Source organism: Larimichthys crocea, chromosome XVIII, assembly GCF_000972845.2.
Source record: "Larimichthys crocea isolate SSNF chromosome XVIII, L_crocea_2.0, whole genome shotgun sequence".
Lineage (NCBI taxonomy): Eukaryota > Metazoa > Chordata > Actinopteri > Sciaenidae > Larimichthys > Larimichthys crocea.
In genome coordinates this window covers 3,193,425-3,219,989 of record NC_040028.1, presented here as the reverse complement: position 1 = coordinate 3,219,989, position 26,565 = coordinate 3,193,425, and the positions used below count along the sequence as shown (strand labels likewise).

Below are 26,565 nucleotides of genomic sequence, written 5' to 3'. Positions count from 1 at the left end.
CATAAATACTGCGTTACATTTCTTAAAAACCTAAAAATGGAATTTCCCTGTTTTTATTTTGAATTCCAGGTGAACATTGTGACAGTAAGCAAAATTAATCTCTGTAGTGTTTTTCCAAACACACACTGCAGATTGCACGGCGTTGTGTGCTCAGATATTTTTCTCTACCATATGATACCTGATGAGCTCTGTACAAGGCCGTTAGCATCTTGTATGACCAATTTTCTGTCACTGTCCTTGCATCATCTATTTGTTCGCCTTTCACATTTTCTCTCACTTGCCCTATCTGCTCTGTATAAATGGCTGAGATTGTTCAGGTGTTTTGAGAGAAAGATACAAGAGAAATTAACCAGAAGCTGGATTTTATCTGTATTGTGCCAATGGAAGAAGAAATATAGGAAAGCAATTTAGAATTTTAAATTGGCACAAGCTTCTGTGTGTATGTGTGAGAGCGACAAATGAAAGCAGACTTAGAGAAAAGAAAGGTAGACTATAAAAGAAAGCAAAATGGTTAAATACGTGATGGAGATGATGGACTGGCAAGGAAGCAACACACACACACACACACCAGGCAGTGTGGGGGGAGGAGAGAGACTTTTTTAGTTAAGACTGCCTTCGTGGATCACTCTCACTTGCATAAAGAGGGACAACTTTATTAAGCGCAAGAGCCTGAGAAGAAGAACGAGGTGCAAAATGAGGGAAAGAGCGGAGAAGTTTGAAGAGAGCAGCAGAGTGAGAGAAGAGGGCTTGTAGAGCATGAGAGGGGAGGAGAGAAAGAGAGAGAGAGAGAGAGAGAGAGAGAGAGAGAGAGAGAGCAAAGAGGGGGAGAAAGACAAGAAGAGAGACGCAGAGAGACAGACAGATGGAGGAGAAGCATGCAGCAGCAGAGAGGAGGAGAAACAAAGCGTGTTGACTGAGGAAGTGTGCATGCCATGCGGGCCATGTGCTCAGGTAGGTCCCATCTACACATACACAACACAAGAGCACGATTCTCACATTTACAGCCTCTTTGTCACTGCGTCTGTCCCCCTGAGTCTCTTTCTTAAAAAAAAAAAAAGTCATAACACAGGGAAGGACTCTTTGTATTCAGACACATTCAACAGAGATGCATTTTGTTGTGTTTTCACTCACTGGCTTATTTCTACTCACCTTTTCCAGCTTTTCTGTCCCATGCAGTGCTGTCTTTTTGGGGTTGGATGATGATACTGTCAGCTCAAGTTTTTGTTTAAATGTTTTGTTGCATGAAATGATTTGCAAAAAAAAATGTGTAAGCTTCATAAGTAAGTTTCATGCCACAGATGTAGTGCTAATGAAGATTTTATTCTGATCGGGCTGTCTCTCTCTGTCACACTCGCTGTGTGTGTGTGTGTGTGTGTGTGTGTGTGTGTGTGTGTGTGTGTGTGTGTGTGATGGTCTGGTATACTGGTAGGATATTGGCAGGACTGAGGAATGTGTGAGACTTCGCCCCAGATCTCTTTGTTCCCTCTCCCTCATTTTCTTTCTTCTTTTTTCTCTCCGGGGTTGAACACACTTCACACACACACACACACTTCACACACACACACACACACACACACACACACACACACACACACATGCAGTCAAACCAACTCTTGCAGAAAACCAGTTGAAACTTCCCACCGGCAGGAGAGAAATGTCTGGAATGTGATTATCAAGTATTTGTGTTTATTTTATCACTGCGGGTCGTTCGCAAAGCAAAGAGGAAAGCAGAACAGGCGCATGCCCGGCACTTAATGTGAAACTGTGTGCATGTGTGTGCATGCGTGCGTGCGTGCATGTGTGTGTTGACATGTGTGTGCTCAGTGGTGGTGGTGGTGGGTGGGGAGGGGGAGAGGGTGGGAGGGTAAAGAGTGAGAGCTATTTGGCAGTGCACGTGAGTGTGTGGGTGGTTGTGTGGGTGTCAGGGTGAGTGGGTGCAGAGCTCTCTTTGAGTGAGAGCACATGTGACTCAAAGTGCGTGTGGGTGTTGAGTGTGTGTGTGTATGTGTGTATAGAAAGGTGAAAAGTGTGTGTGTGTGCAAAGGTAAGGTGATTGTGTGTTTCCGAGTCCAACTGAGCACATTTGCATCAAAAGAAGGTGGAGTGAAAAAATGAAGAAAAAAAATCCACTCCCCTTTCCAAACCTCTTTGCCTTTCTTACTGTTTTATGCTCATTTACACGCATGTACATGCACACACACACACAGTTGGGGCGCCTGTCAAACCCAATGCATTCCTGAGCGCTCGAACACACAGAGTCTGAATGGTGGGATGAACGCAGGGAAATTCGGCTGAAACGTGAGGACAAAAGCCAGGGGGACATTTAAGAGGGTTTAACTCGGCAGAACCCTGGGAATCAGGGAGGAAACACACGAACATACACACGCGCGCTTACATTAACGCATGCCTACACGTGCACTGAAATGCGAATAACTGAACTGTGTATACATCCAACACACACGCATGCACACACATATATACAGCTGCGGCTCCAACAGGCTGTTAGAGCCTGGAACAGGGGGGAATTCCCAGGGAGGAGACAGTGAAAACACACTACACCTCTGCCTTCATATACACAAAGGGCCCGGGAGCCAACTTACCAGCAGTAAAACACACTGGTGGAGGTATTGTAGCCCTAACACCACTGCGGTACACCAGTTACTTCAATGGTAAACCATTGACTTCTACAGATGCGCCACCGACTTGAATTTTTTGAAACTACTAATAGCTGAAGGGGAGTTCTGTGATGACAAATTCTCAGAGAATGACATGGCTCGTCTGTAGGCTCTATGTCAACAACCTTATCAAAGAGGCTTGTAAAATAACAACTGGCTTGAAAGAGGATTACCCTTGTACTGTTAAGCATTTCAAGTCAAAAACACTCTTGAGTGCCACTTTATGAATTTTATTGGTTTAGTGGAAAGAATGCAAAGATTTCCACTGATGTTGAACTTTGCGATTTCTGTCAAACTGAGTTTTTTGGAACCTCCAGAAATGATGTGGTTTCATCTTTTCTGCTGCTGTCGTGTAACAATGCATTATCAAACGCTGAAATGTAAAAACATGCCCTTGCAAATGTCTTTATCTCTGACTTCAAAGCAGGGCCAGTATCTCATCAGGTGTTTGTCGTCTGCATTCAGGGCAGACAGGAAAGAGTTCAGTGGACATTACAGGTCAACCTTCCCCGGTGTCCTCTGATGTCCTGCTGCATGCTTGCTGTGTGTATGATGTGTGGCAGTGGGGAGGGCATTTGTGTTGACCTGGAATCAATATTGCTCACTCCGAGTCAGATCAAAAGCAGAAACATAGACCCTCTGCTGAGAAGCATGAAGGGGAAAGTATGGGATTACCCCCAATCACTTCTGTGTTTGCATGTCGCACATTGTGAAATGCTTCTGCAATACAGTTTTATCTTCATATGTTAAAGATCTGTTTTTTTGTCATTTCCTGCTTCAGTCATGACAATCCACAATGACCAAACGTTAAATAGTAAATTAAAAGGTCACAATGTTTCATGAACTTACGAGCAGCTCTGAGGTGAAATTGATCCTCCTTGATCAGAGTGTAAAAAACGTCTGTTCCTTTCTTCACACATCCATAGATGGCTGTCAGTCAAGGTGAAATCCTAAATTTAAGCTTCAGCAGTTAAGAGAAGAGTTGACATTTAAACAGTTAAATGAGTTTTGTCATTTGGCTTACAGAAAAAACTTTTAATACAAAATATTTCTGGGAAGTTTACATTGAAGAAATACCCATCCCAAATACCAGAAACTGAGGTCATAACTGTACTCATAACCAGATAAGAGAAAGAGTGGGCACAGTAATTTATTCAGGGAATTTCACAATATGAACCCTAGTCATCATGCTGGTAATATTGTCGGTGTGGTTTATAGACCTCATACCTCCTCAACCTTGTGCCGGTGGAGTGAGAACACAAGCAGTGAAAACATTTTGTTAATTTCCCAGATTGCTGTAGCAAATCACTTTCACTCTCAAACTGAGAGTGATGAGACAGCCTGCGAGAGCAAAAGGGGAAGGAGCAGGTGAGCAATAATACATCATCTCGCACATTTCACAGGAAATTTAGACAACTACAAATGCAAACATTTAAATGAGCAGGTACAATCCCACTGCAGGTGTATTTCCCCAAAGGGAGAGGAGCATGAAATAGAGACAGTTTCTCAGTCAAGTTATGATTTTAAAATGTTTCACATTTAGTGTTTGATTAAAGCCGACTGAAAACATACATGAGGGGAGCTGATTTGTGGTGATCTACTCTAAACTAATTCTATGAGTACCGCAGAATGAAGAGTGGTTTGTCCTTTTGTTGGGGAATGAAATATTTCTTCAGCTGTTGAATATTAGATCGAATTAAAGTAAAATTCTGCTTGTGTACCAGTTTGCTGGGATCCACCTGGAAATTTTTCAAGGACCCCTGGAGGTTCCTGGAGCCCACTTTGTGAAGCATAGCAATTTTATAATTAACCTTGCACACAGCAAAGAAAACAACATCTAATTCTGTCCAGAGCTGAAGACTGAAATGTTGATTTTTGGCTGGACCGTGTGAGATTTGTTCAGCATGCACTGCAGTGTGTGTGAATTGGTGAGAGCTTCTAAAATGAAAAGAACAACGCGAAGATCTGCTCTGGAAACTTGATCAATTCTGTTTTACATCCTTCTCTATTTTTACAAGAAGAAGAAAATTATTATTCTAATATTTGTCTTAATGTTGATTTAATATTTGTCTCATAATTTTATCTGGTTTGATCAGAAATTATTATATTATTAATTAATTATTATTATTATTATTATTATTATTATTCATCGCAGACTTTTATCTCTTTTTTTTTCAGTTCTTTCTTTACACGCACCTCGCTCAGCGAGAGTGGCTTAATTTTTTCAGCTATTAATCTCCGCGGTGTCTTATATGGTGCACCAGGGGGACGGTCCCCGAAGCCTGAGGGGGCGGCGGGGGGGATTTCTTGCGGGCTGAGATCGACTCTGTGGCGGGGACGCGGGGACGAAGCTGCGGCCGTCTGATGTGAGTTTGGTGTAGCCAGTCTGCACGAGGCTGCAGAGCCAGTCAGTGACATTTCCGAGTGATCCGGTGAAAAGCCCCGCAGGCGGGCGGACAGGCAGTCAGGCAGGCGGCAGAGCAGAGTGAGAGAGCGAGCAGAGACTCATCAGATGAGTAATAGAATTTCACTACAGCAAAATTGAGAGAGATAAATCGATCCTCCTCCTCTCTCCCGCATATATGTGCGGCCGTCTTTGCGTGTGTTCGACACTTCGCGCAGTTCTCGGTCATGTTTTGTTTCAGTCTCTGCCTTTTGTGTGTTTGTGTGTATCGGATAGATCCAGGAGCGCTGCTCTCGAGGAAGGTGTCTGCAAATCGGACTGTTTTTCTTCTGACTTACTGCGGTGCAAGACCACACAATACCTCCAGGTATACATTTAGGCTGTTCATGAAGGATTTGTGCTGTTAGTATTTATTCCTTTAAAACAACAGAAGTCATAATTATCAAACATAGAGCTGTTCATGTATAATTACGAGCTTTTGTGTTGAATTGAACTTTCTGATATTCTGTGTGAGAGTTGTGAGCCTTGGCATTGTTTGTGTGATCGTGCAGCACTATGCTGAGACTGTTGAACATGGCATTGCAACAGTGTGTGGTCTTCTCTGGTAAGACCATCGTGCACTCTTCACATCCGCGTGTGTGCGCGCAAACCCATGCACGTGCATGAGAGAGAGAGGGAGAGAGAGAGAGAGAGAGAGGGAAAAGAGGTGGTATGTAAGTTGGGCTGGAGGAAATTCTTTTGTTTTGGAATGCGTTTACCCGGGGGAGAGCCCGTGAGAGAGAGAGAGAGAGAGAGAGAGAGAGAGGAGTACTCTGACTGACCTACTGTTGCATTGCATTGTTGGCTTTCTAAGAAATAATTGAGTCCATGTTGTTTTGATGTTTAATGCTCATCATGCTCATTTCAGATTCAGTGTCAGTCTCATGATAATGTATGAACATTTTTATTTTTTGATTTTGTTATTTTTCTCTCTGAACACTTTAATTAAAACCATGCGCCTTCAGCTTCAGATACAATGTTGCTTTATCCAACAGGGGGCACTTGTGACACATGGAACTCAATATGGTTATTAATGTAATATCAGTTCCAAATTTTGCATATATATTTGTAAATCTTGTAGATTTTATTTGTTTCACTTAGTAATCATTGATATGAACCATGTATAAAAGCACATGGAAATAGAATGTGTGTTCATTTCCTGCAGCGTTTGGCTCTTTACTTTTCAAGATCACAGAGTATTGCTTTCACACAACAAAATAGGAAATACTTTGTTGTGCATCCAAAATGTCTTTGTGACGAATGTTCATTGATAGAATTTATTAAACCATGAAGATCAATCGAATATCAATTAAATTTGGAGGTACATGGTTTTCACCAGTGATGCTTGCTCACCTTCTTGTGTCATCTTGTCAAATCACAAATGAGAGCAGTGCAGTGTAACCATGACATGACTCCACTTGTGTGCTGTGATATACTATTGTGAATTTCATCGTCTGAACGTAGGTTCAACATCCATTTAAAATATTTATCAGTATTTATAGTGGCATGGCGGTGAGTACAGGACTAAACGTGGTGTTGTTACTCTGGATGTGTATTTTAAAAAGTTGACAGCGTATGTCAGATACTTGAAATTTTGGACAGAAGTTGCTTGATTTACTTTTTTAGCAGACAGACTGGGGTTAGCATCCCGGATGGTATTGGACAGAGAACAGTGTTTCTGGAACAGTGCTGAGGACTAGAGGGAGAAAGACTGCTAAAAGCTCGCCCACACACAAATGTGAGATATTCTAATGAGCAATCTGGCCCTTCTGAATATTATTCCTCTTTGCAGTACAGGCATCCTACAGTGTGTGATACTGTTCAAGTCTATCAATTTTTTGTAAATGTTTTCTACATTTTAGTTGGATGAAGATGTGAGTGATGAGAAGATTTGAAGAAGGCTCAGTATGATTTGAGTGACGTGCTCCTCTGCCACCTGTTTTTCACAGCCTGAACTCTTCATGATACACAAGGTGGCAAATACTGACGATGGAGGCCTCCTGTCCTGCTGGTAAGAATAACACTTTATGATTTCATGAAGTAGAAATAACATGAACACAAATGGAAACGTTACCCCTGGCAGCAGACACCAGACTTTTTGTCAAATGAAGGTTTTTGATTTATTTGTTAATGCACTCTGAGTACATGTTCTAGTGCAAGTCTTTTACCAGGGTTTCCTCTCATAAAATACTACACTTCCCAAACATAATAATCCCCTGTAGCTGTGATTTAAAAATAACTGCACGCTACTGAGCTCAGCCATGTTCAAGGCTCTTTACTTACAGTAGCTAACAGTACATGTGTACATAAAACTTTTTAGTGTACTTAATGTAAACCAAAAAAAAAGAATCTGGCAGCATGATTCACACACAAACACACACATACAGCTTGTACAGCCCACACACTCCCACGTGTTTCCCCTGCCTCTGCTCCCTTCAGATGTAAGGCACATGACATCATTAAAGAGGTGCTCTAAAAAATCAGTGTAGGTACTGCATATGGGTAGGCGGTGTGTGTGTGTGTGTGTGTGTGTGTGTGTGTGTTTTTTTGTTTCTGTGTGGGTGAGGGGAAAGAAAGCCAAAGCTCCAGAGCCGTGGGCCCGTGCTGGCTGCACGTGTGTGCCCAGCCGGAGGCTCTGGTCCTGGGCTGCACTGCCTCCCACGCTGGGGTACGGCTGGGGCTGAGTGGGAGGGAGGAGTGGGAGGGAAGAGTAGGCTGGGGCTGTGAGTCAGCCTGCTGCAGAGCCCCCAGACAAGAGACCGCTGAGGGAAGAAACACACTGATAGAGTCTTCTCCCTGCCAGCATCGAAGAAACATTAAAGTTGATGATGAGGAGTGTACTCGTCCTGTCTGAATCAGTGAGAGAAAGGGAAGTAAATGGTGAAACTGCAGATAGGAGAGAGAGTGGTGGAAAGAGTCTCAAAAAGTGTCAAGGTTCTGGAGAAAAACACAATTGCTGACAAGCTGATGGTAACAAAGTACAGTAGATGGCAGAGGACACAAGGATGGAGTCTGCATCTTCTTTTGTTTGTCTTTCATGTCTGTTTAGAATCATTAAAACATCAACAACCTGTTGTTGGTATCAGACAATAAGAGGCAGCTCTTAAATTCCCACATCACTCTTTTATATTTTACACATAACTATAGAGAGTTTCTGCATAGCACAGTCCCAGCCCGATCTTCGGAGACAGATGGCCGTATCAGACCCAGTTCCATCTGCTGGAACCACTTGCTCTTTCTCACTCTGTCTGCTCTCTGAAGGAAGAGGCTGAGAAAACAGAACTCCATGCTGCATGTCCATTTAATCTTCTGTGAATGACATGCTCACATTCCACACTTGTGCGTGCACATATACATATGCATAGTCCATTAGTCATAAGTGATAGAGAGCATTCGTCAGCGGTGATTGTGCTGGGTTAATAAACATGTTTCTGGCCTTGAGTTCACATAAATGTGGCTTTCATCAAATCCAATGTGAGTTACAAACAATGCATGACTCTTACTGATAATTCACACGTTGTGAGTGATCATATCTCCATATGAAACAAACTGAGGCTGCTGATTAATCTAAATGACGATTTGACATGTCAGAAAGTTGTGGAAAAAATAGATAAAGTCAGCTGGTGCCATCTACAATTTGCATGTTTTGTCTGGACAAAAGTGCAAAACATTCAGCTTATTATCAGATCAAATGAAGGAGAACAGCAAATCCTCACAATTACTAAGCTGGAACAAGAGAGCTTGAAAATGACATGAATCTTCCAGATATAGATCAGATAGCAAAATGTATTTTCTGTAGATTTAAACTCTAATTTGGAGAATGTATTTCAGTAGGTTTAGCTTTTTAATGCTGCCTACTAATTGAACTTATCATTGTATTGGTAGTGAGTATTGACCAAACCATTTTCAGTAATGGTAGAGGAAGGAGAGAAGATATAGAGTGCAGAAACAGGCCCAGGTTGGAGTCGAACCCAGGCTGCTGCAGTGAGGACTCTTGGCTCACTCACTTTGATCCCCTGGTGCATACTCTGGTAGGTCCTGGTAGGTGATATAAGTCTAACTAGGCTTTAGTTTCAGACCCTTAATCAATACACAAACTGAAGTTATTATTGTTCAATTTATGGAGATCCATCCTCAGAGGTGGAGGTCAGACTCTAAATGACCCAGTGAGCTCAGCATTTTTCTGGGCTGGGCCGGTCGCTCTGATAATGGAAGGTGGTTCTCCAGGAAACCCAGAGGGAGTCCACCAGTCTGGGGCGTGGGGCCTGGAGCCAGGGGATCAGCCCAGGGGTGTAGAACACAGTAGATGGGGTGGTGGGAAATGCTGGAGGATAACATTGGCGTGTGGAGGCGAGGTGGGACAGGCAAAAAGGAAGGCAGGGAAGGAGTCGGGGTGGGGGGGTGAGAACAGGAAACTGGTCAGAGTGGTGGGGGAGAGTGGAATGTTTCACAAGAAGCCCTCTCCACCCTGTAGCGTCAGGATGAGGGCGTCTGCTCTTGGTGGTGCTGCTCAGACAGCCACCAGCCAGCGGGGGAGCTCACGTGTGACATATACAGTCATCCTCACACACAAACACACACTGCGTCTTATTACACACACACACATTCTCCACAGTGTGACCCCTCACCGCCTTGGCATGGCTCGCAGCATTTATATCCTGTGAGTGGGCCAGCCTGCAGCGGATTCACTGCCTTCATATAGCCCACAATGTGAAAGAGAGATACTGTGGCTGTTTTTCCTCTAACACCTCTGAAGGAAAGAGGAAGAGGAAAGGGGGAGGACGGAGAGGAAAGGAGGAGCAGAGAGAAGAGGGACTCACAGAGCAGGGATGACAGGGTGGAGCACTACACCAGTGGGTTCCTTTAAAGGAGTCACAATGCCGTCATGCAATTTCTAACAGCACACACACACACACACACACACACACACATGCATGCATACATAGATACATACATACATACATACATACATACAGGCAATGTGTCTTTACTTTATAGTAATTAGTGACATTGTTGTATGACTTACATTTTATTGTAGTATCATGGAATTATTATTATTAGTATCATTATTATTATTATTATTATGAAGGTGTGTTTTACTGTTTTGTTTTACTAAGAAATTCAAATAAGTTATTATATTCTAATTCTTTGCTCTCATTATTGTAGTCTTGACCATTACTTCCAAAACACAATGCTGCTTACATAGTAAGCTTCTAAAAAGCTTTTATAACATGTTATATTGATGACTAAATAAGGAGAATAAGAAAAAACACTAACACTCACAAAATCCACCAATCTGCTTCATCAGACTGTGTGTGGTTTAATCTGATTGGATTGACAGTAAATCCCCCCCCCTCTAAAAAAATGACCTTTTTTTCCACATCAAATCTAATTCTGATTGGTGCTCGTAAACATGTGACCCTGAGCACCTTTCTCCCAAGGAGGCATCAAAGGAGTGAAAAGAGCAAAGCAAAGACAGATATAATGGAAATAATCAAAACTGTTTATACAGTAGTACATCATTTTACGTTCACGGCGGACCCTGTCACCTATAGTGACTGGCTAAAGGCTCTTTAATATCAAATGTATACTTTAAATTTTACAGTAACTCTTTATTGTTGCATTATGACTTTTACTTAAGTAAAGAATTGTAGTATTTTTTTCACTACTGGTAATATTAACATTGTACTCACTAAGACAAATTAGATTGGAAAGAGACGTCCAACAGGATGAGAACCACAAGTGACAGGTTAGAAAGAAAAAAAATATTTGGAAACAAAGCAGAAAGATAAAATTCTCAGAAATTACCTTGGTGAGCATGAAGCACAACTGATAGGAATGGTCACTAATAAATAAGAAAGAAACAATTATCCTTTAATACTTTCACTGTTACAGTTACCACTGACAGATACTACTTTATATAACTTAACCTAATGGTTATCCATTGCATCATAATAGAAGTATTCACTGTGATGTAATTGGAGACGCTTGTATACACACACACACACACACACACACACACACACACACAGAAACAGAAGTTTGCACATGCTACTGCAGGACAGTGAATGTAGAACAAGCACAATGGTGAGAGATAACATGTAGAGTCATGCCTCCCCAGCGTGACTGTGACATCACAGTTGTATCTGTGTGCTCACTGTCTCCCCGTGCTGAAAGAAACTGGCCTAATATAGTCAGGGTAGACTATGCCACATACACACACACACACACACACACACACGTACACACACACATACTTCCTCACAGGGCCAGGGTCATGGGGGTCTGTCTGCCACATTTCCATCTCCTGTCCTTGGTTGATTGCAGGCTGCATGTGTTTCTTCAAAGTGTGTGTGTGTGCGTGTGACATTATAGTGAATGAAATGACGTCGCTGTTATGTCTGTTCTTGTCCATCACTGGCAGAGATTTTCAGTTGTGGCAGAGACAGGTGCATCAAAGATAAACTTTCCATGCTGCCTGTGTGTGTGTGTGTGTGTGTGTGTGTGTGTGTGTGTGTGTCATGAGGTTATTGTTATTGTGTAGGGTTTTTTAAATTAAAAAATGTCTTACACAATAACAATTGAATAGTATAGAAATAAAAAAAATTAAAGAACATTTTGATGGAAATGTGTTTGTTGAAGAAAGCAGTGGTGGTGGTTTCTTGGTTTACATATGTAATTCTTTCTGAAATATTCTCAGTGGAAATATCTATCTATCCACAGCTGTTCACAAACGTCCTATCAACACCTTTTATCATGTGGACACACATACCGTACCTTTAGATGTATGGCTATTTATGTCTTTGGAGGAATGCAGAAAATAAGTGATACGTTCTGAAAAATATCCATTTTCATCTGTATTTTTGGCTTCTTATATATATAATAGATATGATATATATATAATATAATATATATATATATATATATATATAAAACTTCTTTTTTTTTTACATTCAGGGAGACAATTTATTCACCCCTCTGGGAGAAAATCTGCTGTTTCTGCATTTTCCTATACTGCACTGACATTTCAAAACTTACTTGACAATTGCATGAAAATATCCTGTAGCTACTGTCACTGGTTCTTAATCACCCTCAGTCTCTGGCCATGTTTATCTGGACAGAAAAATGCAATAATAAAGACAGTAATCTAATTTTCAGTGTTTTGCTTTCTTAACTAAGACCATTTAAAATACATCTCCAGCTACATTTTTTAAGGGGTGAAATTCCACATTGTTTCATCATTTCTGGAATTACTCTTTATTGACTGGATTATTAACAGATGTGTATTTTTATAGATCACATAGTGTAAATGATGAGAGAGAGTATTGAGTATTGACAATAGTTGTATTTAGACATACACAGATACATTATCTCTGTGTCCCTCTCTCTTTCCTGTTCTTTGAATTCTTTGAGTTTTTCTCGCCACCTCTTTTTTTTTTTTTAATCTCTTTTTATGTCACTAGCAACTCTGGTCAGCCATTAAACTGCCTCTCAAGCCAACCCAGCAGAATTCCCAGGCTGCTCGGCTGCCTGAGTTCACACCTTTTTGTCCACAGGAATCTCAGGAATCCCCAGCTTCCTTTCCACTGCAATCTCCATTGTGTGTGTATGTGTGTGTGTGTGTGTGTGCATGAAGGAAAGGCCCCCGCCTGTGCCGTGCGTGTGTGCTGAAACACATCTACGCCCTTGTATCCACCCAGAAAAAGCGAGCAGGCGGTGCTCAGTTTGTGCCCACAATAGACTGAGTCACATTCTAAAATGGCAAACCTCTCACTTACTGTGAAACTTTAGTCTTTAAGACTAACTTCAGCTCAAACTTTAATGTCACTTTTTAAATTTCAGCACTTTAAGCACAAGCAGAGTCATCGTCATTTACACCTGAAGTAATTACAAATCATGATAAATCATACAGCAAAAAGAAATTGTAATTGTAAATTACATTACATTTAATATCTGGATTATCATTATAATTATACAAAATAAATAATAAATAGTTTCACTGTTTTTCATTTTTCCGGTAATTCTTATTTTTATATTTTAATTTGTTAGTTGCTTAAATGATTGTAGATTAATAATTTGTCATGTAGCACAATTTTAACATGAAATTACCCCTAAGAGAAAACATAATTTAAGCCTCATCCTAGGCTTGCAGAACAGCTGATTAACAAGATCAAGAACAATCTGTCAAGTTGCTGCTTCTGTCAGGTAGCTGCCAGTGAAACGGCTAAAATGAAATAACTCCACACAGGAATATCATTTGTCTGAAAGAAAAAGAACTTTACTATTTCAGAACATCAAATGAGACATGATAACGTGCCCAGTCAGACAAGAGGACAGCGCTCTCTGTGACTCCTGCAGGTTAATGCTGCTGTTTGTCGGCAGGTCTGGAGTCATTTACCCACTCCAACCCTGAGTCATCCCCCGCCGGCCTGCTGCTGGGGCTCAGTGGCACACAGAAACCCCTACGCTGTGATTCACCACACCCACTCACCCACATAACCATCCACCAACCAACCAGCCATATAGGTTGATGTTTTAGATGCTGAGTCTGCTGAGCTCAAACTGTCCATTAGGTGATCTAACCCAAAGGTTCTCAGCTTCATGTCAAAGGTCGCGACAAGAAAGAAAAAACATAATTATGCTTTTTTTTTCTTATTCTTGTGAAATACAGGACAGATTTACCTTCACAGTAAAATATTCTGAAATGATTCAAATGTAACAATCTGAAAGGTGAGAGTCCCTCTGTGGGCTTCTCACACACACACACACTTTTGGACATACACAACCAATGGGTCACAAGTTACTTTAAATAAGGTGTCACAAACCAAAAAGGTTGGGGACCTCTGAGCTAAGGTTGTTCTTCAATGGAGAGTAGAGGTGTGTGTATATAGGTCAAATATTACTTAACACAACTCGTTACATGACTCACTCCGTTTATTTAAATAGTTATGAATGGATCCTGACAAAGGCAGTTATCCAGCTCCACTAAAATGTTTGTGTGTGAGTGTGTGTGCATGTTTGAGCACCACAATATGTGTAACGGGAGCGTAGCATGGGTGCAGCATGGCCTTTGATGAGTCACATGGCCTCCCGTGAGTAACAAACCAACTATGCAATTCCTGAAGTTTGAGAGTCCCATTCAAAACCTTCGCCCACCCTCGCCCCAAACACCACGAGGGAGGAGGAATGGGGTGGGGCTGGGTGTGGTAAGTAGGACTGTTGATAGGTGTGGTTGGCACAGATGGCGTGGCAGAGAATAGAAGTGGGGTAAAATAGCAGGATGTAGGTGAGAAAAAGGGAAGAAGGGAGGTGAAGAACAGGGTGGTCAACCAAGGATGGGGGCAGTTGCAGGTCAGTATTAGAAGTGAGGGGTCAACAGATGACAATGACCCCTGACTCTTTGGTTATGTCTGAGGCTGTCCTTGGTACAGTCACTGTTGTTTTTTGTCGGTACACTCAGGTACTTTCTGGTTGGTCGCTGTGGTCACCACAGGGTTACTTGCATGTTTATTGGCCTGTAAACTCACAGGCACAATCAGCTACTCATCTGTCTTTTCCATCACACCAGAACTCTTTTTAAAATAATTTATGAAATAATAATCCATCAGACTAAAATCTATGGAACAGTTCAGATGCACATTTGTGTGGGCGTATGTGTGTATGGGTGGAGAGTGAAGTGCTGCCAATGAGGCTGGAAGTTATAAAGACCCCTCTACTGTGGCCGCTGTGTGTGTTTTCAGTGTGTGTGTGGGGGGGGGGGGGGGGGGCACTGCTTATGTCCCTGCCTCCTTTCCCTTATTTAGAGACGGGTCTTTTTTTCACAGACGCCCCAAACTCTCCTGCGAGTTTCCTGCTATTGAAGACCCTGAGCACACACACACACACACACATATGCAGAGAGAGACAGAGAGACTGCCCTTACTTTTTTCCTCCTCCCTCTCCCCCTCCTTCTTCCCTCCTCTCTTTTTTCTGAATGGATGTCCTCTCCCTAACCTCAATTGAAAGCTGTGTAACAGGACACTGCCCTCTGCTGCAATAGGCTCAGCCCCCTCTTTAACAGCCACACTATAAGAGAGTGCAGCGTCGGTCCTGAGTGTGTGTGAGAGAGTATGTCCGATAGTGTCAGTCAGGGGCTGAGGGAGAGAAGGGAGGGTGAAGGGTGAGAGAAGGAGAGAGAGAGAGAGAGAGAGAGAGAGAAGAGAGCAAGGCTGCTGTGAAACATGTGATAGCGCAACTTTGGCGGGGCTTATAGGGAGTTTAACGGCTGTAGTGGCTCCAGAGCTCTGGGAAAGCACCTTTAGCCCAGAGGGAGCCTCACACACTGTCTGTGTGTGTGTGTGGCTATGTGTGTGTGTGGCTATGTGTGTGTGTGTGTGTGTGTGTGTGTGTGTGTGTGTGTGCTGCTGTCACTTTAAGCCTGTTACTGATTACACTCAGAAGAATGCAACGGGAGGAGGAAAAAAGACAGGGAAAGAGATGAGGAGACATGTAAGGATGAAATCTTTTAGAAGCTGAGCTCCGGCAAGTTTTGTGTGACTTGCCCTCACAGCCGTGGACAGTGACGTGGGTGAGAGGTTGTTACCCAATAGCGTCTCTCTCTCTCTCTCTCTCTCTCTCTCTCTCTCTCTCTCTCTCTCTCTCTCGCTCTCTGTCTGTCTGTCTGTCTCTCTCTCTCTTACTCACTCACTCTGTTGGACCAAGCAAAGTGAGGGGGAACCCGGAATCCCTCTTTGAAGCAAGGACAGAGCAAAGGACACCCAGAAACGGAGGAAAAACTTAAAGAAAGACACTAGAGAGAAAGAAACTGGGGGTGGGGGTGGTGTGTGTGTGTGTGTGTGTGTGTGTGTGTGTGTGTGTGTGTGTGTGTAGGGGGGGGTTCCCTCATTCCAAACTCAGCGCCGGGAGGAAACACTACTCTCACCCAGACGGGTAAGTGAAAAAAGAAAGAAAAGGAAAATACTCCCAGAAAGTAGAGCTGCCGTGTTGATGGATATCATATGTTACAAGTTAAGGTTGAGAAACTGCTCCCAGATCCTTAATAGGCTGAGCAGCAAACAGAACTGTGAGGAAGAACAGGGGACTTTCAGTGCCGGTCCATAGACTGTCAGCAATCTGATAGAGAACAACGTTTCTTAAAAAGTGTGAAAAATAGAGGAAATGCTTGAATGTGAACCTCTAAGTCACATGACTTGTGAGTCTTTATTCATAAAGCCGGTGAATGATCACATTCAGCTTGTCAGGTCTTAAGCTGTTCTGAGTTTGAATGGTCATTTGTGGCAGAGGAAGCGTTACCTCACAATGTGATCACGTTACAGAGGACATGATTCACTGTTACATAGTGGACTTGTCTGGCTCACACTCTGCTGCGAGGCGTACTCACAGTACTACGGCCAGGATTAGACTGGAAGTACAATGCATGGTATGTACTATCGTCAGTGATAAATACCTGACATAGTCTCATCTGGCAGTGTGTCTTAGGGACGACGCTGGTCTGAGGTGTAGCTATGTGATAAAAATAGATCTCTGTGGTTAATAGGATTTTTTTTTCATACAGAGGCACCACTTCCTCTCTCTGCTTCAGTCATGCTGTGTTTCCCCCCTTCATTTGACACAGATAGCACAGTCCAGTCCTTCTGCTTTAGCAGCAGAGGGCATGAATGAACTGAGCGTATGGGTGGGGGTTGTGGTGGAGGTGGGGGTTGATACAGTATGATACAGCGCAGACAGTTCAGTGTGGCTTCTTTATGAATGGCATGGCAGCTGGCTGATGTGATTGGCTGTGAGTGGAATGACGAGTGATGACTGCAGAGCTTGAAGTTTAGATTCATTCTCGCCTTTTCTTACCACCTCTTAAAGCACTGCATGTGTATATTACATTACATTTAGTCATTTATCTGAAGCTTTTATCCAAAGCGACTTACAGGGAGCAATATGGGGTTCAGTATGTTGCCCAAGGACACTTCGACATGCAGACTAGAGGAGCCGAGGATCGAACCACCGATCATCTGATTAGTGGACGACCCGCTCTACCTCCACAGCTGCCCCATATATGTTTGTCTGTGTGTGTGTATGCTGTGGAAAATGTGTGTGAGACACAAAGAGAGAGTGTTTGAGCAGTTGAGTGAATCAGTGTTAGTGGTTCTGGGTTACATGTGTTTGTCTAAGGGGGCTTAGTCACAAGCTGAACACTGGGGTGTGTGTCTTAAAGCTGTGGACTTTTAAACGTTGTGGCTGTCTGCCGAGCTGTTGTTCTTCAAATGATCTCCCACTCTCTGTGACTAAGACGATGCTCTCTCCAACTATCATTACTCTTACTCACTTTCATGTAATAAGATGGCAGGTCTCCAGCGATAATACGTAATAGTGCTCCTTGTTGAATCACTCGGATAAACTTGAGAAACAGATTTCTCCAGCATGCAATTTACCTTTCTAGATTGCTGTAAAACGTATTGAAATGGAATAATGTGAAGGAAGTAATATTGTCAAGAACAAAAAGAGACAAACTGAGTGTGTGTCTGTGTGTGTGGTCATAGAGAGCCCATACTCACCATCATCAGTCAGTGGCTGCTGGCAGTCCAGCCTATAGCCACACATGCATGCACACCATGCTCTCTTTGTTTTAATGCAACACATCGGCAGCCGCTCCTTGAGCTTTACCAAAGATTAATGCCCCAGTTTTGACTGCTCCACCGTGACTTTACTCTACTTTAGTAGTTTATGGTACTAGGAGGTGTGTGTGTGTGTTGTGTGTGTGATAGAGAGAGAGACTGTGAGGAGTGGTGATAAGAAGCCAGTCATAAACTGTCATGTTGGAGTGCAAGTATCTATCAGCACTTATCAGGACAGCATTTCCGGCATGAGTGTGTGATAACAGGGAGATTGGCGGTGAGATGCATCACAGGTATCTTGATGAGGGAGATTAAATTCCCTGGTGGAGATTAGCATGGAATCTGCCCTCTGCCTTATCACGCTGCCTACAGAATGAACCCTGCTCTGTCCTACTTGGCAAACCGCTCTGCTGCTAGCAAACACTTCCAGGGCATATGAACCATTAGTGAGAAGTCACAAATATCAGTCTTGGATTATTCTTAGTTATTATTCTAAAATGTTAACAAAGAGGACCAATGCAACTGTACAGCTGTCTCGTAGCATTCCAGGCAAAACAATACGGTAGCAACAACAATAACAAGACAATACTGTGTCTGTAGGTTTGTATCAGATTGTGTCAGATTTGTGATAAGATTGCTGACCTGTTGTCCCTGCAACTGGAAGGGAATAGGTGGAAATGGGTAATGGTTTGAAGGATGGTAATCACCAGCAAGCAAACAAATCAAGTCTGATTTTGATGACACTGGAAGTGTGTAACATGGGCCACAGAAGAAGCTATTCAGTTTTGGAGTACATGAATCACAGGACACAAATTTGTGACAAACACAAACAGACATTTTACGTTAACATCAACAGACATGTAGTGACTGTGCTTGCAGGTTTGCATATCATTGATGTCTGGACTATTTGCCTGGGTGGAGGTCTACACATTAGGTCTGTCTTTCTATTTGAGTATTCTTTCTAGTGCAAATCCATTTATGGAGCATTCATGAAGTTGGTTTGAACTTTTTGTCATTATTGGTGAAAAAATCACCAAGAAGAGTGTCTACACTGCTAAATATTAGTGTTTCACTACACTGCTTAATATGATGGGCATAATGACATTTAATGCTAATAATAATTGTAATGTAATATTCTATAATGCTGATAGGAAAAAAAAACATAGACTTCACCTTTTAGTCACAGTTGTCTCATATCTGCTGTCAGATATATAGTGGCTACACTCCAAGAGTGAGTGGATGTGTTGGTGTGAAGGACAAGAGGCTCTGTTAAATGAGACATCCACTGGACGACTACATAATGAAAGGTGGCAGATGCAGACGATTCAGCAAGGAGTTAAGCCGTAAGTTACCGGTGGCAGGGTTCGGTTTGAACCACATTCTTTGGTGTAATAGGTACACACACAGGTGGTGTCAGACATTGTGACATACCTTTGTTATTCCAACATTGACAGTTATGTTTCTAAAACTGGAATAATCTTAACCTTCACTTGACTCATTCCTTCTTTTCTTTTCCCTACTTTCCTTTTCGCATGACTCGTCTTTGTTTATACAGCAACAAGTAACTTATACAAATCTGTCATTCAGCGGTAGATTGTACAGTTAAGAGCTCAGCGATATAATGTAGACGTCACAGGGCTAAATGTAGTTTGTGTGCACGCACAACAGAAGAAGCCCGGTGTGCATGTGTCTTGTTTCTGTGTGTGCATTTTTTTTGTGTACTGAAGAACGCTCGTTCCAACGGTGTACTAACCACACACACCTGGCCTATTTCCTCCTTTGCTCATATATGGGCAAAGCTTCCCCTACCTGGGCCCCACTGAATTCCAATAAGTGGCTGTGTGTGTGTGCGCGCGTGTGTGTGTATGCATTTATGTGCGAGGAAGAGGCAGTAGAGAATGCACGTCATGGAAAACCAGGATCAATGGGCAAGGCCCGCAGAGCTGCGATTTTAAGGTGTTCCTTTTGTTTTCCGAAGGTAATCAGTTAACACAATGACTCAGCCTGGTTGATTATTCAAAGTGACTGCAGTAGGACGACGTCAATAAGGAACTGTGGTCATGTAGACATTATACAAGAAGGACCAGCATTGGAGCTTCTAGAATAAAATCCTTGTGATTCCTATGGATCTGCTGGATCAAGAATCAAGCTCTTGATTAAAACTAGTCACTATAGGGGTCTGATAGTTTAATATTTATATATTCTTTGAGTTATTTTCCTCAGTTTTCTTTGGGCTATTTATCAATGAGTGTGTTAGCACTGAGGGTGGAGGCAGTTCAGGTATCAGTAGCCAGGTTGTAGCACTCTCAAACAGAGCTTACATTATATTATATTAGACCTTCCACATTGCCTTGTGTAGGGACTAATGAAGTAGATTTATGGCTGTGTTTGCCAGGGTGCAATGCTAGTCCTGTGTAAACTCTGTGACCCAACAAAGGGCAAGAGGGTTAGGGACACAGGAATGCCCTTACGCTAACTTTGGACTTGGGACACTTTTCATCATTCTATTCTTCCTCGTGCTGTGTATTTCTATTTTCCCCTCTTCTGCTGCCTCCTTTCTTTGCTCTCGGCACATTTGCCAAGCCTTCATAAAGCAGCTTGAGGAGGGAGTTAGCTTTCCTTGGTCAATTTGCCAGCTCTTTCCCATCAGTCCAGCCCCCTGGAAGAGCCTGCAGACACCCCTCTCTCTAGGCCTGGGGCTGAGCCTGGGGCTGGGGCTGGGGCTGGGGTACAGGCTGTGTGTTCGAGGTTGGGGCTCCCTCTGGAGAAGCTCTTTGGCTCTAAGGTCTATAGGCCTGGATTCAGTCGTCACCTTAACTAACAGCCACCTAGCAGCACCCAAAGGAACCATTTAAGATCGCTTTACATGTAAAGCCTGTTTCATCTCCTACGTTTGTAATAAGTATAGAAAGTGGAAGGGGGAGAAAGAGAAAAAGACTAAGAGGAGGGGGAGAAAGTGACTTCAGCAGTCTGTCTGGCAGAGACCATTGGTTGAATAGCAGGAGAATATTCTGGGACAGGGAATGACTTTGGATAGTGAACAGAGGTGGCAGGGAAGACTGAGCTTCCATAACCACAGAATCAGAGCTATTGGCTCGCTCTCTTGATTGGACACTTTCACTCACCCATCACAACCAATCACGCTGGGGTTTTAATGGAACCTGCAGAGCTGAGAACTGATATCTGATTGGCTGCTGGCCTTGTGGAACAACTGCTTAATTGGAGGAAAGCTGTTGGTGAGCACTGTATTGTGCGCTTGTCTCAAAGGCATCTCTTTCTGTCAGAGGAACCACACTTTTTCTGATTGGCCATTTTCACTTTATGAGCTCTGCAAGACAGATGAGGCTGTATGAAAGCTCAAATATTTATACTTACCAATAATATTGAGTATGAACAATGCTTTATAAATATGCACATATATTTGATGTGTGAGAGTGGGTTATGTTCAAAAGTTGTATTTCTTGCTGCACCATTGTTGACAGTAATAAGATCCTCCTCCGATGAGCACAGCTCAGGCCGTCAGTGAAGAGAAAAAGTGTTTCATGTGAACAGCTTTTCTAAAATCCAGTTTTCTCACTTATTGATTTTTATTTTAAAGAAACACTGATATATGTCCAGATTTTTTTTATTTATATATATTTTTTATTTTGGAAAAATAACTTTAGCTCAGTTGGTAGAGCAGCCGCCCCATGTACAAAGGCTCAGTCCTTGTTGCAGAAGCCCAGGGTTCTAATCCGACCTGTGGTTCTTTCCTGCATGTCATTCCCCATCTCTCTCTCCCTGCATTCCTGTCACTCTTCAGCTGTCTCTGTCGGAAATAGAGCTTGAAAAGGACAAAAGATAATCTTAAAAAAAAAAATAATAATAATAATAATGACTGTAGATAATATTCATTGTGGAGTGGGGTGAGGTACGTACTTGTACACACAAACCCATTCAGACAGAGGGAATACGTCCACACCCAGCTCACACATCCAACACACACCCGCTCACATGTGCTTAAGCAAAAAACAGCACATCCACACAACCAATGAACCAATGTTGCTTACTGCAGAAGTGTAACTTATCTTTACACACACACACACACATACTTGTACAGTGGTCACCCCTACTTTGAGGCTAAGGCAGGGTAATGATTCAGTTCCTTTTTGCTCCCCTCAGAATGTATATGTGTGTGCACACGTGTGTGTTTGTGTGTACAACTCAGTGTATATCTGCTGCATTCGTGTGCAGTTGTCACTCTGTGAGTGAGTGTGTGTGTGTGTGTGTGTGTGTGTGTGTGTGTGTGAATGTGGATGTGGTCAGGCCCAGTCATCTTCCAGGCAGCTAAGAGGAAACCCACATCAACTGCCATATACCACACTCTAGGAATAGACTTGCCCAGTGCAGGCAGGAATGGAATGGCACGCCTGGCCTCACCCCTCTCACCCTTCTCACTCTCCTCACCCGTCCTCAGGCCTCCTAGCACTCACCCCTTCTTAGATCAACCTTCCTCAGCTTCTAGTCTACTCTAACGTTCACTTAAACTCCTTGTTGAATCCCAGATGATTCGTTCATTCATTCATACTTTTTGGTGTCATTTCCCCTTTTTTCTCTGAATTTGAAGTGTTCACTTCCTTTTGTATTCCTTTTGTTCCATTTGTTACTGTGCACTCTACTTGTACCCTGGGTAGGACTGCACATGTCCTTTTTGGGATATGGTGTTGAACAACCACTTTAGTCTCCAGAGTAGTGACAAGAACATGTTATTGAACCTGAAGTCTCTGCATCATTTTGATTTGAATTTTGTTCCTCAAATACTGCTCCGATCATTCTGCTGTGAGATCTTTATTTAAAAATCTCTTATCTGGTATCACTTCTTTGAAAACCCTGCTCATGGGATTAACTTTTGAGAGACTTTCAGTTCCTCTGTCATCTTTGTCTGCCTCAGCCTTGGACCTTTAACGCTTCACTTTCATTGGAAAAAAGATGATAGCTTTTGGTGCGTTTGACCTCTCTGACCAGCGGTGGTGGCAGCATCACCAAAGCATGGAAAAAGGACAGAGATAAGACATAGAAAAGCTTATCACCTTATCTCCAGCCCTGTGCGTTTACTCAGGCTAACCAGCTCTAACTTGTTAATATCACACGTACTTAGTGTGCTGTTGATAGCTTTAACATACAGCTGTGCTTATTTTTTGTAGTGTGACATCCTGTATAATTCATAATTTGTGTTACATTCTTCCTGTATATCTGCATACTTAGTGACTGGAGTCTTTCTTTTTTTTATATTTGCAGCTTGGCCAATTCTGCACTCTTCCAAAAACACCAGTGAACAACCATGTGTTCCCAAAGCCATTTCAAGGAGAGGTGAGAGTCATTCTGGATTATTTGCAGCTTATGTTTACTTCTTTACCCTGTCCCCTCCTTGTTTCTGGAAAATGTATTTGCTTTCAGCAAAGAACTACAAAAAAAGGCAAATGGCGCAACTCAAAGTTGTGTGGGATAACTTCTTAACCTTTTTCATCAACATGGTGCAAAACTGCAGCGTTGAAATAAAGAAAAGTGAGACAGAAGAGGAGACAAACACAGACAGAAGGAGCAGTAATGGTGACAGAGAGATGGAATGTGTGGAGGGAGGAGGAAAGGAGGAGAGAGTAGCCAGCACATTTCCCTTAATAAAAGGAAATTGGAGTCAAGTGACCATCAGCTGGTCAGAGGATGTTTGATCAATATGGTCATGAGGCCTCAGGTATGCAGAGCTAGGCGTGCGACCAAAGCGGAAAAAGAGGAGAGGGAGAGCTCAGCCATCCTCCTCTCCTCTCTCTCTCTACTCTCCTGCAGTCACCTGTGTCTTAGTCGTAATTTATTAAGTTTGGGTCAGTGCTCCCAGTGTGTGTCAGACTAAGTGTCGGAGCCCACATGGCAGTGGCCACTGTCTGTCGTGCCTGAGGGCTAATGGGAAAGAATGACAGGAATCTGCAACTGATAATGCCACGCTTGGAGATGTTCATCAGCAGATAATCTCCCATATCCTTCCCCTCCCTTAGGCTCTTCTTCTTCTGCTTGATCTCCTCCCTTCAGTTTGCTACCACCATACACTCCCTTTTTCTCTATCTTTGCATCATCTTCACTACTGACTCTTGCCACTTTCCTCTTATTTATCGTTTGGCCTTTTTACTCAGTGTTTAACTTATTTCTGACCTCTGTCTGTGTTTAATAGGTTATATAATAGAGCTATTTGTTCTCTCTCTTCACTCTTTCTTTAGATGGACTCAGCTGTGTCTACAGAAGTGCAAAGTCTTTCCACCCAGGCATGACCAAACTGGCCAGCTTCACGGTTCACGGCTCTGTGGCTGCTGTTGGTTGCTCAGTAGGCAGTGTAGATCCTGTGTAGCAATCAGCAGCTACATCTGGCTACTGGGTCTCCGACGGTTCTGCCTACTTCCCGGTCAAGCATACCCATTCCACTCCCATTGGCTGGTGACACATTCCAATCCTCTGATTGGCTGCGATGTCAGGGGGGCTCCATCCTGTGACCCCACAGACAGGATGTTCTCTGTGTCACAACTCCACAAGGGGCCCTTGTCAAGGCTTTGTGTGTGTGTGTGTGTGTGTGTGTGTTTTTTCACTTCTTCCTCTTCCACCATTCTTCTTTTAATTCTGCCTGTTTCTGCTTCTCTCTCACTCTCTCTCCCTCGCCCTCTGTGAGGTCGTCTTTGTATTAAATGTCCTTGGTAAGGCCTATTAAAGTTAAACTATAAATGTTCTGTGACAGAAATCTCAAGGAGTGATTTTGTCAAAGGAAAAGTGTTAATCGATGCATGTTCGAAACTTTTTTGAGATGGCTTTGAGATGAGGAGACGAACCTTTGCTTTGTCCTGAACCTGGCATACAATGTAGATTTCTGTGTGGTTCAATTCTACAGCTACATTGTCTGCTGGGTTTCTGGCTAGCAATATAAGCGGCTCTTATATAATTCTCCTGTGCTCAAAAAGGTAAGTATTCATCTATTCTGTAAATGTGCCTCAAATGCCTGACCCTGACAATTCAATAAAAAAATATTTCACATTAATATTACTACTGAGTGACTCGTGCTGTCGTTTGTCTGACTGAATTATCACATTTGAACGGAGAGAAAAAAATCTCAGCAGAATCTGGAATCTGCAAAATCTAAATTGATTCAGTGTTGCTTCTGCATCCCAGGAGTTAACCGGAGCAAGAGATGCCAGGAATATTCTAGTAACTCAGCACAAAGCCGGGTCGTTGTCTGTCAGGAGGTTGTCATATTGCTGTCAGACCAGCTCCTTATTAGTGGGACAGTGCTGTCTTCCCTGCAGCCAACACACACACACACACACACACACACACACACACACACACAACCAACAATGCTTTTAGAAGACTTTCTCAGTGTGAAGCTGTGAAAGTCACACACTTTCTGATACCTTACTGATACCTTAGCCCATGGACACCCAAAGAAACTTTAACATCTACAAGTTTGTTTTTACTTGACGAAACTAAACAATAATAGTATCTCATGCTTTGTAATACAATACAATTTAACTGCAACTTAGTGTCTCTGTTTGATTATTTCTGATGGCAGGCTCTCTAAGGGAAGTCGTATTTCCACACACACTGCAGGGAAACTAGACAGATCGGTAGATAAATAAAGGAGCAGACCTGCAGAGGCAGGTGAACTGGCTTTGTAAACATATATGAAGCCACTGAGCATTGCAAGAAACTGAAAAAAGGGAGTGCTGTCCAGGTATTGTCACAGCCCTGCAGCACTCTTCTGACAGTGCAGGTGAAAATATAATGAGTGTCCACAGCTCAGACAAGAAAAGAAACTGAGGAGAAGCTACTTCGCAAAAGCAGACCTTTTGAATAACTTTTATCATCAAATCAAAGATATGATAATGAGTTATTGGCCCCTGTAGGGATCTCTTCATAATGTCTGAAATCTGAAGCTAATATAAGTAACATTTTCTACGATAATGAACAAAATATCAGAAGATGACACCAGATCTGAATATGACGATTCAACTGTGTGAGTTAGTCAAAACAAATGGATGTCTCCCAAGTTATACTCCTCTGTATCCCTCCTATCTGTTCAGCAGCCCATTACACTAAATTTGGAACATGCAAGCAAGATTTGCACAAGGAAATTCAAAGAGCAGATTTTGCACTTAAAAGATATGGATAGGATCACCTGTACCTCTGGGTATAATGACAATGGATTTGCATTTGTCATGGATTTGTCCTCCCACACTGACTCACTGGACTCATTTCCATCACCATTTGTTGTCTGTGTCTCACTACTCAAGCCCTGAAGTTCAGCTGCACAGCCCCTGTTTTTGTGACAGTATTATATGAGTTGAACAAATCCATCGGGACTCACTATGAGAATCCCAACAATGCAAGTGGTTGCTAATGGCTTGTATTGGGAGGGGTGTGTGGGCAGTTTATTGTTGCTTTGATAAGCTGTTGATGATGTGCTTGGTGCGAGGACTGCATACACTGTCAGAATGTAAAACACCAGAATGCAGAGAAGAAAAGTGATAACAGGTGGAAAAAACTGTGAAAAAAGAGAAAATGAAGGCAAGATGGAACCATCTGCCTCCTCTATCACACACATAAACGCTTTCAAGGAGGACAGGCTAGAAGGTGAAGGTGCTCTCATTTGAAAATGGCATCCGTGATGTCATCAGCCAGTGTCTGACCTCATTGCTACACACGATGTCCCCTGTCTTGTCTGTGTCACTGCTGTAATAAGTTACAAGTGTCATGCAATGACCTCTACAGTAGGGCTCTCCTATCAACAAGCCTACACAGGCAGCGAAGCCCAGCAGGGGACTTA

The 26,565-nt window shown here is 42.7% G+C and overlaps 1 long non-coding RNA gene across 1 annotated transcript; it reads left to right on the top strand.

The window, feature by feature from the left end:
- Window positions 1-821: 821 nt before the first annotated feature.
- On the top strand, window positions 822-24,792 carry LOC109140720 (uncharacterized). The gene is made up of 4 exons (XR_002042526.2): window positions 822-951; window positions 7,068-7,129; window positions 23,004-23,075; window positions 23,975-24,792. It is a non-coding gene; the product is annotated as an uncharacterized LOC109140720 (long non-coding RNA).
- Window positions 24,793-26,565: the final 1,773 nt, after the last annotated feature.